Raw genomic sequence first — 15,023 nt, 5'->3', positions numbered from 1 at the left:
GTACTTCTGAGCAAGCCTTTGATTCAGTTGGACTGGATTCCATCTGCTTTCCACCTCGCTTCCTTGGAGCCCAGTGTAGGTCGCTGAACTCTGCTTCTTTCTTTAGAAGCTGGTAAAGTTATCACCCCTAAAAATCCACAAATCCTCCAAATCTATCCTCTTAACACTATCTATATCCTGGGACTGAATGATTTCTCTGTGTGCTTTGACCATTTGTGTGCTTGTATTTTTATTATTTTATTTTTCTTAGTAAAACTTGTTAAACTTTTACAAAGTTCTCCTGTGGATTTCTAGCTAAAGCAACTGTCCATAAAATTGGCAACCAAGACTCTGAGTTTGCCCAACCTCTTGTTAAGCCAGGTCTGCCCTTATTATTGTTTATTTATATATATCACTTTTACATTTATTTCTTTTTTGTGCCAATTATGCAGATGTTGATCAGATAGATTGCCCTTTTTATTGTGAGAACTGTGACTTGCCCAAGGTAACCCAGCAGTTTTCATGTGGAGAAGTGAGAAATTAAACACGGTTCTCCAGATTAGTCTGCCACTCTTAACCATTATATTACATTGCAGCCATCTTTCTATATGCAAAGCATGTTCTATGACTGAGTGATAGGCCTTTCCCCCATCAGATTCTAAGACTTATATCCCTAAGTTATGAAAAACAAATATAGTTATGAAAGAGCATATGTTTAATGAAATAAGTAAATGAGTAAACAGATTTCAGGAGGGATGATGATACCACAATGATGTGAAAACTAAGTAGGACTTATTCTTGACAGTAGCTTACATATGGTTTCCTGCTGGGGGATTATATATAAAGCACTTTGTGATCCAGGATGGAAGAAAGGTGGGATGATTATCTTCTTTAAAGTTTTTTTCCTCATACTCTTAACCCACAAAGTTCAAGTGGCAGCTTCTGATATAAACATAAAACAATAATTAGAATGCGAATAAAACCATATGAGAGCAAGCCACAATATAATAAATGAAAAGCCGCAGTCAGAGCAGCAGAAAAATAGCTATTAAAAATATAAACCAGCCCAGCAACAATAAAATGTTAATATAAATGAGCAGTTAAAACAACAGAGAGGATGATGGTAATAAAGAATCAAATGAAAACCTGTGAAGTTGAAAAGGAAGCTTTTTACTGGTAACTCCAAGTTCTGTAAGCTAGGTACCAGGATACTGTAGTCCTAGGTTCCCTTATGTGAGAAGGAACCTACAGTGTCTGGCCACCACTACAGAAATATGATTTTTAAAATCTAGTCTGTTGATAACTGGATTCAACAGTAAAAATGTTGAGACAGAACTTTTTTCCCTTTTAAATTTTACACTCCTAGATAAAACTGGGACTTAGAGAACATCTTCATAAAGAATATACAGAGGTAGGTGAGTGCTACTGAACAACCACTACCTGATGCTGAATGAGCTGCTGTTTTGTCACATGTATTAATAACTGATTTCACTCAGCCATCTCTCTCTCTCTCTCTCTCTCTCTCTCTCTCTCTCTCTCTCTCTCTCTCTCTCTTACACATACACACACAATTACAATGTGGCCCATTCATTCAGTTCTTTCCCACTGGCCGACAGATGTCAACAGAAAGCGACTGAACAGCAATACTGTCTGAATTATGTTACACTTGTTTCGGTTTTCTTCTGTTACACCAGTACTCAGAGCTGTTCTAGCCTGCAGAAAACAAGCTGTACATATCAATAAGGTCATATACCACTGAATGGTTGGAAATGTTGAAAAATTCCAAGTTACAGATAAGGTTTCCAATACTCTATGAAAAAAAATTATTCAGTGCAAAAAAAGTTGCTCATGACAGCTACATTTTCTTTCTATCCAAACACTTCTAACAAAGCTATCTACTTCTGGGACACACCCATCCTTTCCTCCTCATGGTATCACACTGGCCTGGAAGAGAGCAAGCTTTGGGGTTTCTCTAAATCCTCTCTTGATTGTGCCACTTAAAAAAACACACCCTCAGAAACTTTCCAGTCCCGTATCTAGGTGTGGTTTCCTCAGAGGCTATAACCACGCCCTTTGTGTGGTCTTAGAATTGTCCCCATGAAATAGGTTTCCCTCAGGACTGGACTTCCTTCATCGACACCTGACCACCTAGCTGGCGCATCTTCTTCTTTTTTCTATCCACTTTGAGAGCCTTTTTGTTTTCTCTGGCATTCTGCCTTTCACAAACTGTTTTTGCCTCACTCTGGCTGTGACAGTCTCTCTCTGACAGACTCTCTGACTCTCAGATGTCTCTCTGACATTGTGTCTCTGTCTGTGTCTGTCCCAATCTGACTCAATCTGTCTCTCTCTTCAGGTGAGCACACACCTTCTCTGGTCCTTCTGACTAACTGCAGCTCAGCTGGCCAATCAGGGGGAGATCTGGGTTAACTCATGCTCCTGTTCTGCCAGAACTGCAGCTTCAAATTAACCTCATTTTCAATAGCCCATCGCACCTACTCAGATTGGCAGTGGCTTTCTAGAATCTCAGGTGGAGGCCTTTCACATTACCTATTCCCTGAAACCATCTGCATGCAAGACAAAGGTTCTTCCAAAAAGACACAGCTCCTTCTCAGTGTAATAAGCAAAATGATCCTACATGCTCTATCGTGTCTGAAATACTCCAGAACCATCAGAATTCAGAACATCACAGCTATGATACAGTGCCACAATATGAGCCACTGCACTGTCATGTTAAAATGGATTCTCTACTATTGCCAGATGTGTTAATGGCATCAAGTAGCCCAAAAATTTAGAAACAATATGGTAGAAGCTAGACCACAGTCAAAGAACCTATAACTGGAAGCTTCTATATTGGCTGAAAATGTCACACAAACAGTATAAAAAATACTTCACTAACAGTTTAGTTAGTTCTGTTAGTTATTGCCTGTTTTTATCCCTAAAAGGACCCAAAGCAGTTTACAGTACACAAAAATACAATTTAAATATACATTAAAAAGGCAACAAGAACTACATTATGGGGTCAGTCTAGAATCAAACAGGCTAGTTGTCCAGACTACAACCTAAATTCTCATGCTTCCTAGCCACATCCAGTGTATATATTTGTATGTGTGTCTGGTTTGTATTTTTGTGGATGGGCGGGTCTGTACACACAAACATGCACACATCTTAGGCAGGAAGAGAAAGCAAAATTGCAATTAAAACGTTGGAACTAGGAGCAGGGCCACTCCCAGTCTTCCTTCCCTGCTCACCAAGGAAAGTATAAATGAACAAAACTGTCTCACTTTGCCTTAGCAAATCCAGTCAACACAAATCCAGGCATTAATGTAGCTAGTCATATTGTTAAGACTGGGATATCAGCTGTTAATTTAATCCACAAAATGGAGGCAACTAATCCTTTGAATGAGGCAGACACGTGTTAATTGAGCCTGGCCTTGGCACTCAGCTTCATGGCAGGCATTACTTTGCTCATTAATGACCTTTGCAAAGTAGCTCTGTGTTGCTGTTCTGTAATGCTAAGCTTTATTGTAGAGTCAACAGAAATAAGGCTTCAGTCTCAGAGTGTAAAAGTGGGAGTTGCAATTCAGAGGAATATAACTAAGAAAAGTCCAAAGGTATTACTGAAACTATTTTAGAGCACACATTTGTGTATTTAGAGATTTGTTCCCTGCTGTCTTCTTCAGCTGGTGGCTTTCAATAAATACACTTAAAAATAATAAGCTGACATAAAAAAGTCGCAAAATAAACAGCCATTCAAAAACTAGACATAGCAAGAAACAATTTTAGTAGGTAATTTATATATCCAGAAACCAGATCTAACATTTTTAGTCCCAAAGTCTTTTCTAAACAGCATTCCATTTTTTCTTGAATGACAGTAAGGTGGGAACTTAAACTTTGTCATAAAGCAAGGCTACCAGAAAGGACTGCTTTAAAAAAAACAGGTACAATAGAGCCCTGTGATCCAAGACATCTTCAATCAAAGCCTCATACTATGTTCTATCATCTATTTTTAAACATTATTCAGTCTGGTGCATTTGACCTTTGAAATACAGTAAAGCCAATGACTTTTACATTTATTTGCTCCATTGTGTCAACGTAATTGAGTTCACCTAGAGACTCATCTGACATTGTAATAATAATCATCACCATTTAGGCTTGAGTTTTGGTGCTTCTAATAAGGGGAGAAAAGACCTATTTTTCAGCAGATTTATCAAAAACATTCATTGCTCTGTGCATTCTTGAGCAATGGCAGAACTCTTACTCTATAATGCTGTTGGTATTTCCCTTTGCCCTTTTGAATCATGTTCAAATCATGCAACTCATATACAAGGAGAATAGTTATTCTGAATGAATGGTTGTGACAGAAGTTTATATAACTGACACTGTAGAATATATAGAGTTATGTTAGCCCCAGTTTGCACCCCCTTCTTTGAGTGAGAAAATAAGTTTTGTTATACGGGCAATGTTGTTTGGTTCAAATTGCCATTGGGGTAATTGCTATGTTAAATGTTTTTAACTGGAATTTTGTAATTTGTTGTTTTAAATGTGATTATAACTATGTATGTTTGCTGTCCTGAGCCTGACTTAGGCTGAGGAGGGCAGAGTATTAAATCAAATAAAATAAAAATAAAATAAATGTCTGCACACTAAACAAAGATGTTATTCACTACATACCATATGTCACTTTCATGGTTCAAAATATCATTTTCTCACCACATTGGATACCATTGTCATTCTCTGCAAGGTTTGGTTTCTAGGATGCAGTTTTCAACTACAAAAAAGTTCGACCCTCATGTTTAATTTAAATGGTTTCAGTAATACAAATAAAAATTCTAATCTATTTTTGGCATTAGTTTTGTGAAATAGGAGAAATGTGTTTCCTAGTAGTAGAATAAGAGGAGTGGGAACCAAAAGGGTTAAAGGTTTTTAACAGATTAAAGTTTGTTCGAGAGTTTCCAACCACGAGATAAGTTGATACAGAGAACAGTGTGTGTTTATCAACTGCAAGATAAGAACAGATGATAAAAACATGTTTGTTCAGAATTATGGGGTGAAAAGTACCAACCACAAGATAAGAACTAATGATAAAGAGGAAGTGTATAGGCTCAAAACAAGTGTTTGAGTAATAATGAAACTCACACAGCTGCTTAGGCATAAACCACAAGCAGAGCTCAGGAGGTAGAGCAGAAGAAGCACACATAGTTAGCTAATGCATATTAGCTTTTACACCCCAGCTTGAATAACAGCATCAATAATTGACATACAGGAGGAAATTGGGAGGGGAAAACATATCAAGGAACAACATGTACATAGGTGGATTAGAACGCTGTAACTCTAAATACCCTTAGCCAATGGGGAATGGAGAGGATGTGTTGTTTCGGTGGAGTCTGCCCATGTAAGGACAGCTCCCCTTTCTTTGCAAATAAAGCTATTTAAACTCTCCTCTGTTGGGCACCACAATATTGGGCACAATTTGTGTGATTTATACCCCAGCTTTTCTGTTTCAAGGAAGCTTGTGGTTGTATATGCCCTGAGCACAACTTAACAGATCAACATACATAGCAAAATAACATACAAAAATTGATTTCATGTGGAGATTGGTATCTAAACTGGAGAAGTCCACTTTCCAGTTTTCTACTGCTTTGCTTCAATCTTTCCCAAACTTGGTTTGATACAATTTTTCCAAACAGATCATAGCACTTGAAGGACATTTCCACAAACTCTGAATTCCAGTTTCCTACTGCTGTCAAACAAATGTGAATCTTCAATAATTAAGCACCTCCTCTGAAGTGGCAGTTTATGTTGACTCTCACCACTGGACTGCTCCTCTATTAACTGGACTCTTGAAGGCACCTTTGAATGCCCAGACTCTCCATCCCTCCACCAGCACAACAGAAGGTTTTATTTTGCTCTGGTCGTCCCACATCCCTTTGGAACTCCAAGATCATGGTTGTGTTACAGGATCCAACAATATATGGATCCTTTTCTCCTCTAAATCCCTCTCTGCTCATTATCTTCCCCTTTGTCTCCCAGGCTCCCAAACCAAATCTAACTGCTCTGATCCTCTGACACAGCTTCACTTCTCCTCTGTAGTTCAGCTCAGAACAGTCAGTGCAGGTAGTACAAAAGATACACCTGGCATACATTTCCTACACTCCTTTAAGGCTTTGGTGTATGAATTTGGATTTCCTATACCACTGATACAGTGGATAAATTGATTTCTGCAGCCATTATAACTTTATTAAGGCAGTGAGTGAAAATTGGCAGCTTTGATGAAAACTGTGACCCCAAAGTAAGCTAAGAATACCATCAGTTAGACGATTTATGGTGTTTTTGTCTGGCAATGCTTCTGACTACAGAGTATACCCAGAGATGTTTGATTGTTGATAAAAAACATTGCCCTTGATAACCTGACCTTTATAATAGGCAGATGATGTATCTATCAGTGTCTATTTAAAATTTTAAAACCTATACGAGTTTGCTGCTCATATGCTCATAAGAGGAGTCTTGCCAGGATGTTATCAGAAAAAAGACTCATATAAGAGAATTGGATTCATACTAAAATAAATTCTCCTGAACATGCTGTGTTACTCACATTCATTTAAGGGGAGGGTAATGCAAAAACAAACAAACAGTGTTACTAAATTAGCTTCAATCCATTGCCTATGGGTTGGATCCACACTAAATTTTTCAGTGGCAGAATGGAATCTTTCTACTTTCCCTCTCACTGTAGCCCATTGAACTCCTGAAAATGCTGCTCAGGTGGACAGGGCACCCCTAAAGAGGGTCCACAGCAGAAAGAAGGAATCACTGGAAATTGCCCAATAAGTCTGGATCCAATTCTCACAAGCTTCACAACACTGTGAATTTGTTTGCAACTGCACAGGTTCAGAACTGTGGTTCTGCAGCGCTCAACTGATTTTAAACTGTTAACAGCAATACTGATTCACAACTTTAAAGGGACAGACTACAAGCTATATTGAAGTTGCATCGAAATGACAACAGGGAAATGTTTAAGCCCTTCTCCTGACAGCTTCTTTTTACTAAAACTTCCCTTTCCAGATTGTTTTTAATCTGCAAGAGAACATGTAACATGCAGTATAAAACTAAAACTCTGTTGCTTCTAAAACTCATTTCAAACTTTATTATTTTCCTAGCATATCTTAGGTGAAGCCAACAGAACATAAAATAAAGAAGCAGATTCCTCTAAGAGTAATGGAAGTATGGCAAGTTTGTAAGCAGCAATGCTGTCCAAAAGGAGCTTCTGGAAGACCATTCCATTGTGTTGCAAAAGGAAGCACAAGGAAATCATTTAATATTGTAAAATCCAATGTTTACAGCTATAATTGAGCTAAAAATTCAATCATATTTTCCTTATATGAACACTGGGAATTTTTAATGTCTTGCTGCCAAAAAAAAATCCTCAGTTCACCAAAGCATACAACTGCATTTAACAAACACAATACAGGAATGCTAGGCTTTGATTCTGTAGAACACAAAGCTGAAAATATCTCCACTCGTACAGCCTGCTTTATTTCTATCCACATTCAAAAAAGGTAAACAATCTTTTTTTAAAAAAAATAATGAGAACCTTCATCGATTTCATAATTCTTACACTTTTTTCCTTGCTATAGGCATGCATGCATTAACTTACCCAATAGCATTGCGGTCTCTACTAATGAAAAGAAAGCTGGCAGCACAAATCTTCTAAGGCTCCTGTAGCACGAACACTATTACAGAAATGAATAGAAGAAAGTCTGCTGAGCCCTTTCCTTGCCTGCTTGTTTTACAAAAAGCAGTCAGGATCACACTGAGAATGTCAAACTTGAATAAACCCCTAGCAATTGGGCTTACAGCCTTAGAGCAGTTAGTTCTTCACAGGTGATCAGGTTATTTTGTCCAAAAAAAACCTCCCCAATATGTGGGGGGAAACATTGGCAGATTCTGCCTGAGAGTTTAGCTAAGCCGACAATGGTAGATGAGGAATCAGTTTCCTTTGAAAGGTTTGTATGAGAGAGCTTGTCACAGAAAAATAATTCAGGCAGCCTGAAATTACTTCAGACCAATCCATCTAAATTCTATCAATCTGCTGCTTTTCTCATTGCATTTTAAGAGCTGTTCAGCTGCACACTGGAGGAGTCTATGGATTTATGGTATAATTTATAATATAAAAGAATACCTGCTCTTCTCTTACATACTCAAATGTATGATGAGCACTACAGAAAGTATGTTGAGAAATGCAGTTGTCCAAGATCTCTGTGAAGCTGAAATTATTAGTATATTGACTTAAGGTAGCCAATAATATCCATTATATTCTCTCTTATGAGGAAGGCACCTTAATTTACTAAAATAGAGTGCAAGGTTTTGAATGTCTTAATTTCAAAGAAATATGGGTTGCAGAATTACCAAAAAAGAAGATGAAGGGCAATCATATTTGCATTTCTCTGTAAGCTTTGCTTGTGTACTTGAAAGGTTCAATATTATAATGCCCAATAATTGCTGCTAATAAATGTTCATAATGATTCTCATGAGATATTTACCACTTCAGACCCAAAGTATTTCTGTTCTCAGTCATTTGCTATTCAATGTTCTGCAAACTTCAAAACATTTACTAAAAATTTAGGCTGCATAATAGAAGTATCCTTACGTCACTTACAGTACCTTTGTAAGAAAAGTTATGTATGTACACTGGGCATAATCAGCACATCTAAACCCCACACAAATCAGTGGCAAATGCCTTAGTCATGAATGACTACACAGCCCATTAGTTTCAAGAGGATGCAGTCACCATAAACTTTGCATTTGTTGTATTGTCGAAGGTTTTCATGGCCAGATTCAACTGGTTGTTGTGGGTTTTCCAAGCTGTATGGCTGTGGTCTGGTAGATCTTATTCCTAACGTTTCACCTGCATCTGGGCACAGTGTGTAACAGACTTCTCTCTGAGATACATGTCTGAAGATGATAGCCACAGATGCAAGCAAAACGTTGGGAACAAGATCTACCAGACCACAGCCACAGAGCCCGGAAAACCCACAACAACCTTTTGCATTCATGTTTCTTTTTCTAAAAAAAAAATAGAGGTCCTTTCTTAATTTGATAATTGCAAAACTTTTAATTTTTATCTTTCTCTATCCATTTGAGGTACTGACTATTTCCTGGTATGTCAAATTAAAGATGAAGGGTGGTTACTTGCCTACTATGAGTACAGCTGTAATTGCAAAAGGGTCTTTTGTCCCTCTTTCTGCAAGTTATATCTCATGAAAAAGCCACTCTAATTGGTTAGAGTAATGATTCCTGATCTTTTTGTTACTATGGCCTACAAGTCCAAATTTATTTTGAATGGTGACTTACCCGGGGTTGTCCCAAGGTGGGAAACTATGACCCTGACATAGATAACCCATCTCATCAGATGCTAAGCAGATGCTAAGCAGGGTTGACTGTGGCAGATATTTGGATGGGAGACCTCCAAGGAATACCAGAGTTGTAACAGGGGCCTCTTCCGCACACACAAAATAATGCGTTTTCAAACCACTTTCACAACTGTTTGCAAGTGGATTTTGCTATTCCGCACAGCTTCAAAGAGCACTGAAAGCAGTTTGAAAGTGCATTATTCTGCATGTCCAGAATGAGCCATGGAGACAGGCAATGGCAAATTACCTCCAAATGCTTCTTGCTTTGAAAACGCCACCAGAGCTACCATAGAAGTGACTTGACAGCAAAAAAAAGGCAAACTATCACCATGACTACCAACTATCATAGGCCATTTCCACACGGGCATAAAATGACGGCCTGGAGACGGTAAAAACGCCGTCTCCAGGCCACCATTTGCACAGGGGGCGCAGCTGCAGCGCAGCCACGCCGCCCTCGCGCCGCCCACCCGGCCTGAAGCCGGCGTATTCCCAGAGCGCTGGGAAGCGCTCTTTTTGGGGATACACCGCCGTGAAGCCGCTGCCGAGCGAACGGCAGCGGCTTCACACCACCTCCCCCACCCGGCACTTACCTTGTCCCTGGGCCTCCGGCACGTCGCCAAGGCCTGGGGACACGCCAGGGGCGGTCCATCAGGCCTCGGCGACGCCGCCGAATTTTCGGCCCATGAGCGACACGCTTGCCAAGCGGCGGTACTCAAGGGCGCCGGCGTCCCGCCTCTTCCCAGGACCGTCCATGCAGACGGTCCCAGCGTCTTCGGGTCGGCACACTCACCGTTTCCGCCACCATGTGGAAACAGCCATAGATTCCGTTTTCTACAGTATCCAAACAGCTATTTTTGAGAAACCAATCACATGAATGTTGCAACTGTTCTCATTATAAACCCTATTCAAATGAGAGTTCATCTCCTTCTCTTCTACCAGCTGTACCAGAGGTTAAGATTGAAGACGTGTGCTTGGTGAGTGTAGATATATGCAAAGATGACAGATGGTCGTAGGCAGCAAGGGGCTCAATACAGTACACCTCCCATGGCAGATAGAGGGCAGTGAGAAACTACAAGGGGCTGCTCAAGGGATTGGGCTTTTGAAGGAGCAGCACCAAGACAGGGGCCATGTACACACACACTCTTTTTCCATGGCATTCGGAGAAGGTCTCCACCTGCTGTCCAACCTTCCCCCTTCCCTTCTTACAGCTACCAACATAAAGTTACTAGTTGCCAGGTATGTTCCCCCCCCCCCTCCATTACTGTCACAGAGAGGGAGCAGGAAATGAGAATATGACAAGTTGGTGAGGAAGAAAGAAAAGAGAAAGAAAAAGAATGCTTGAGCTCTTTAAGAACTCTTGGGTGAATGCAATCTGGGCCAGGGGATTTGGTAACATTTAGTTTATCAATGGCTGCCAGAACTTCTTCCTTGTCTACCACTATCTTCGCTAGTTCCTCGGATTCGCCTCCTAAGAAGCTTGGTTCAGGTGCAGGAATGTTCCTCACCTCCTCTTGGGTGAAGACAGATGCAAAGAATTCATTCAGTTTCTCTGCAATCTCCCTGCCATCTTTTAGCACACCCTTTGTTCCTTTGTCATCTAATGGGCCTACCGCTTCCCTTGCTGGCTTCCTGCTTTTGATGTACTTGAAGAACTGTTTGTTGCTGGTCTTTGATGTTCACAGTCATCGCGTGCCTCATGTCCTTTTTTTGCCTCCCCTTACAGCTAACTTCGGCTTTTGCCACCATTTGTGTTCCCTCTCATATTATTCTTCTATCAGCCAAACTGGACTTCCATTTTCTAAAAAAGACATTTTCTTTTTTTCTTGATAATTTCCTCTACCTCTCTTGTTAACCATGGTGTCTTTCCTTGGGACTGGGCGCTGCCTTTACTACCCTGCGGAACACTTTCCAGCTGAGCAGTTATTACTGTGTTTTTAAATAACCTCAAGCATCCTGGACAGTTTTGACTCTCTTGATTTTCCCTTTCAGCTTCCTGCAAGACTATCCCCCTCATCTTGGAGAAATTTCCCTTTCTGAAGGCTTAATGTAATCCACACCAGTAGTTGCCACTTGTTCGCATGCTGAGATACTGAATCTGGACAGCATTGTTAGGTCGTTCCCCTATCGGCTCAACAACACTGACTTCCTGCACCAGGTCCTGGGTCCCACATAGAAATTAGATCTAGGGATCACCTCTCCCTAATGGCTGGTTCCACAACCATCTGCTCTAAGTACACAGTCACTTAGCATATCCAGAAATGCTCTCTCCTTTACTATGACCCGAACATGCATTTTCCAGTTTATATGGGGATAAGTTAAAATCACCCATTACCACTACATTTTTGTGTTTTGTTGGCCTCTCTCTAATTTCTTTTTCCATCTCAGAATCCTCCTTTGTGCACTTTGGTCAGGGGACGATAATATATTCCTAATATTAAACTGTCCTCTCACACCTGGTATTGATATCCAATCACAGTGATTCTATATAGGGGAACCAGCTCCCCTTGTAATTGTCTTATTCTTTTATGTGATACTATGCTCTCTTTTGATGTAAGGGCAACTCCACCCCCAATGCTTCCCTGTCCTATCCTTCCTATAAGAGCCTGTAGGCCTGGTATAACAGCATCCCACTGGTTCTCCCCTATTCCACTCATGTCTCTTGTAATCCCCACTATATCAAAAGTCCTCCCTTCAAAACTCTGTGCTCTAGCTCCCCCCATTTTAGGGTCGAATGCTTCTACTATTAGCATAGAGACACCTGTATAAATTCTGCTCCTCTGTCCTTAACCTGGGATTGATGTGCTTTTACCCTCAAGTCTTTGTAGACACTATCCCTGTCACATGCACATTGCTAGCGTTCTCCAAACTTGTAAGTGTGGTTGATTTAGAAAAAACCTCCCTCTCTGTCTGCATCCCCATGGACTCTTGTATTCCTAACCGAAGTCACCTTGAGCTCCTGAAGCTTTCCTTCAGTGATCAGTTTAAAAGCTGTTCTGCCACCTTTTTTTAATGCTGGAGCCAGCAGCCTGGTTCCTCTTCGGTTAAGATTAGGGCCTCGTCCCATTTGTACAGGCCTGCCTTGTCCCAAAAGGTTCCCCCCTGTTCCTGACAAATCTGAAACCCTCTGCCTTTACACCTCACCTTTCTCTCATCCACGCATTGAGACCCTGTATCTCTGCTTGCCTAGCTTCAAGGCCTGCTCAAGGGCTATGGAACAGGTAGCATTTCTGGAGAATGCCACCTTGGAGGTCCTGGACTTCAACCTTTTTTCCTAGCAGCCTAAATTTAGCTTCCAGAACCTCCCCGCTACATTTCCCAATATGCGTCGGTGCCAATGTGGTCACAACTGCCTGACTCCACCCCAGCACTGTCTACAAAGCCTGTCTAGACTGCTGTGACATCCGCAACCTTTCGCATCTTCAGGCAGGCAAAGTCACCATGCTTGGTCATCAATACTCTCACAAACCCAAGAATGCTGGTACAAGATAGTAGAGACTGAATCAATGCTCTGGGAAGGAGCTTTCCAGAAAGTATGCTTCTAAAGTCATCTTTGTTAAAGTAAATGAAGTGGATGAAGAGATCACTTAATACTTGTAGCAGTTCTAGGAGTATGGGGTGGGGATATAGAAGCCTCCCTTTAGCACTAATGTGAAATAGAACCTGTAAAGTCTAAGTAGTAAGACAAGGGGATGACAGCTCACCTGAAGCTAGATTTTGTACAGGAAAGAACTGCTGTGGAACCACTGTGAAGGAGTCATGGAAACACATCACAGTAAAAAAGAGTATAAAAAATTTGATCAAGTTAGACCATTTTGCTTGTGGTCTTGAAATGTGACATTTTTGTATTATAATCTTCTATTCACTACAAGATTTTTTTTTCCTCATGCAAGACTCTGGCAAATAAAATCAACATGTTCCTCTCTCTGCAATGGCAAAAAAAAAGGGGGGGGGATTCTCTCTGCCCTTGCCAGAAGGCGACGGGATGAAAATGGAAAGACACCTCCTGCTCTGAATAATCTCTATACATTTTCACTTTTAAAAATTAATTCTTTAGAATTAATCTGAATAAATATCTAGACTTATTTCTCTTAAACCAGAGAAAGCATTTCCAGATTAAATAAGTTTCTCTTGTTGTCCCCTTCAATTTAAATGTTTTTCATAGAGCTCCTGCAGGCTCTTCACCTTGTTCAACAGTGGAACAGTGGCCCCCCTACATCATATATATCAGGATATCACTTAATAGATAGATGCAAGTTATCTTGAGTTAGGTAGTGCAGAAAAATGTAAATAAATCAAGATACATCTCAGTTTAATTTAATCTACAGATACTCATGATTTTAAAAGGACATGCAGGCCATACAGTTTGACTTAATTGCTGCATACTACGGTACTCCATTCTAAATAAAATGAAGCGTCATTCTGCAGATTCTAAATTGAATTTGATCAGTTCCCAACGGCACTATCATTCTAAGTGTTTTGGCCCCAATGGATTCTTCTACAATCTGTTCACTATTTTTTTTCAGTCCAAAGCCACTCAAGACCAATCACTGCCTGAGCTATAAAGTCCAGCTGATTTATGCCCCCAGTGGGAAGAATCAATAAACAATGTTCAACTTGATATTTAGAGCACTATGACCCCAACAAATCAAAATTTGTTGACACCCCTCCAATTCAGTCATTAACGTCATCTCCACACGAGGCAGAAATTACAAGATGCTGATTTCATTATTCTGCCCTTAATCAATGTTCATTAACAACAACAAAATGAAGCATTTCGGGAGTCCTACACCAAAGGCTAGGTAAGGACCTTCCTTTCCTATATCTTATAAAACAAATTATATAAAGAAAAATACATTCAAGCAATCTAATCATATTCCATTTAAGTAACTTTATTAGAAGGAATAGGATATTTACAGTGTACACTAGGAGGGCTGACTCCCATTTATTCTCAGTTTACTTTGCATTAGAAGATCTTCTGGAAGACGCAGGAAGGAGAATCCTCAAACCCAGATCAATGTAGTTAAACCAGATGGTGATCCATTGATCACTTAAAGGGTGAAAAAATAAACTGGAGGAAGGAGGTGGAGGAAGAAGATGAACAAAACAATATTGACTCTGGCTACACAACACTGGCCCCTGAAGAAGTAAAAAATATTTCTGAACTACCCTCACTAATTTCAATCTATAATAAAATGAAACCCAAGGAAAACTCATATGTCCTGATGACATATGAAAGGTATTATAGGAATCATGAAATCAAATCCTGAACAAATAGGAAGAAAATTATGTCCAAAAATGTTAGTAGATGAAACAATATTCAAAGAAAAAAAAACAATACCAGAGCCAGGGATTCTGAAGGTTTTTTGCCTTCCTCTGGGAAAACAGCAGGGGTCACTGGGGCAGTAGAGGACAAAGGACAAAGATAATTGTGACTTCCCTGCTTTGTGCAAGGGGATTAGACTAGATGGCCCTTAAAATCCCTTCCAGCTCTATCCTTCTACCTATCCTTCACTAGAACTTAATTCTCATTAAAGTCCGTTGGATTTCAGTAGACTTGTCCAAGTGTATTATAATAGATTCTAACAAAAGTAGCCATTCTACCTTACAATGCTGGAGGGAAAGCCATATTATCCTCTT

The 15,023-nt window shown here is 40.1% G+C and overlaps 1 protein-coding gene across 4 annotated transcripts in view; it reads right to left on the bottom strand.

Annotated features, from left to right (window-relative positions):
- The window catches only part of ZNF385D (zinc finger protein 385D), a 447,875-nt gene that overhangs the window by 283,181 nt on the left and 149,671 nt on the right, over positions 1-15,023 (bottom strand). The gene's annotated exons all lie outside the window — the stretch shown is intronic.

The sequence above is a fragment of the Sphaerodactylus townsendi genome, linkage group LG11, assembly GCF_021028975.2.
Source record: "Sphaerodactylus townsendi isolate TG3544 linkage group LG11, MPM_Stown_v2.3, whole genome shotgun sequence".
In the NCBI taxonomy this organism is placed as follows: Eukaryota; Metazoa; Chordata; class Lepidosauria; order Squamata; family Sphaerodactylidae; genus Sphaerodactylus; species Sphaerodactylus townsendi.
The sequence above is the reverse complement of the archived record's forward strand: the minus strand, read 5'-3'. Positions and strand labels throughout refer to the sequence as shown.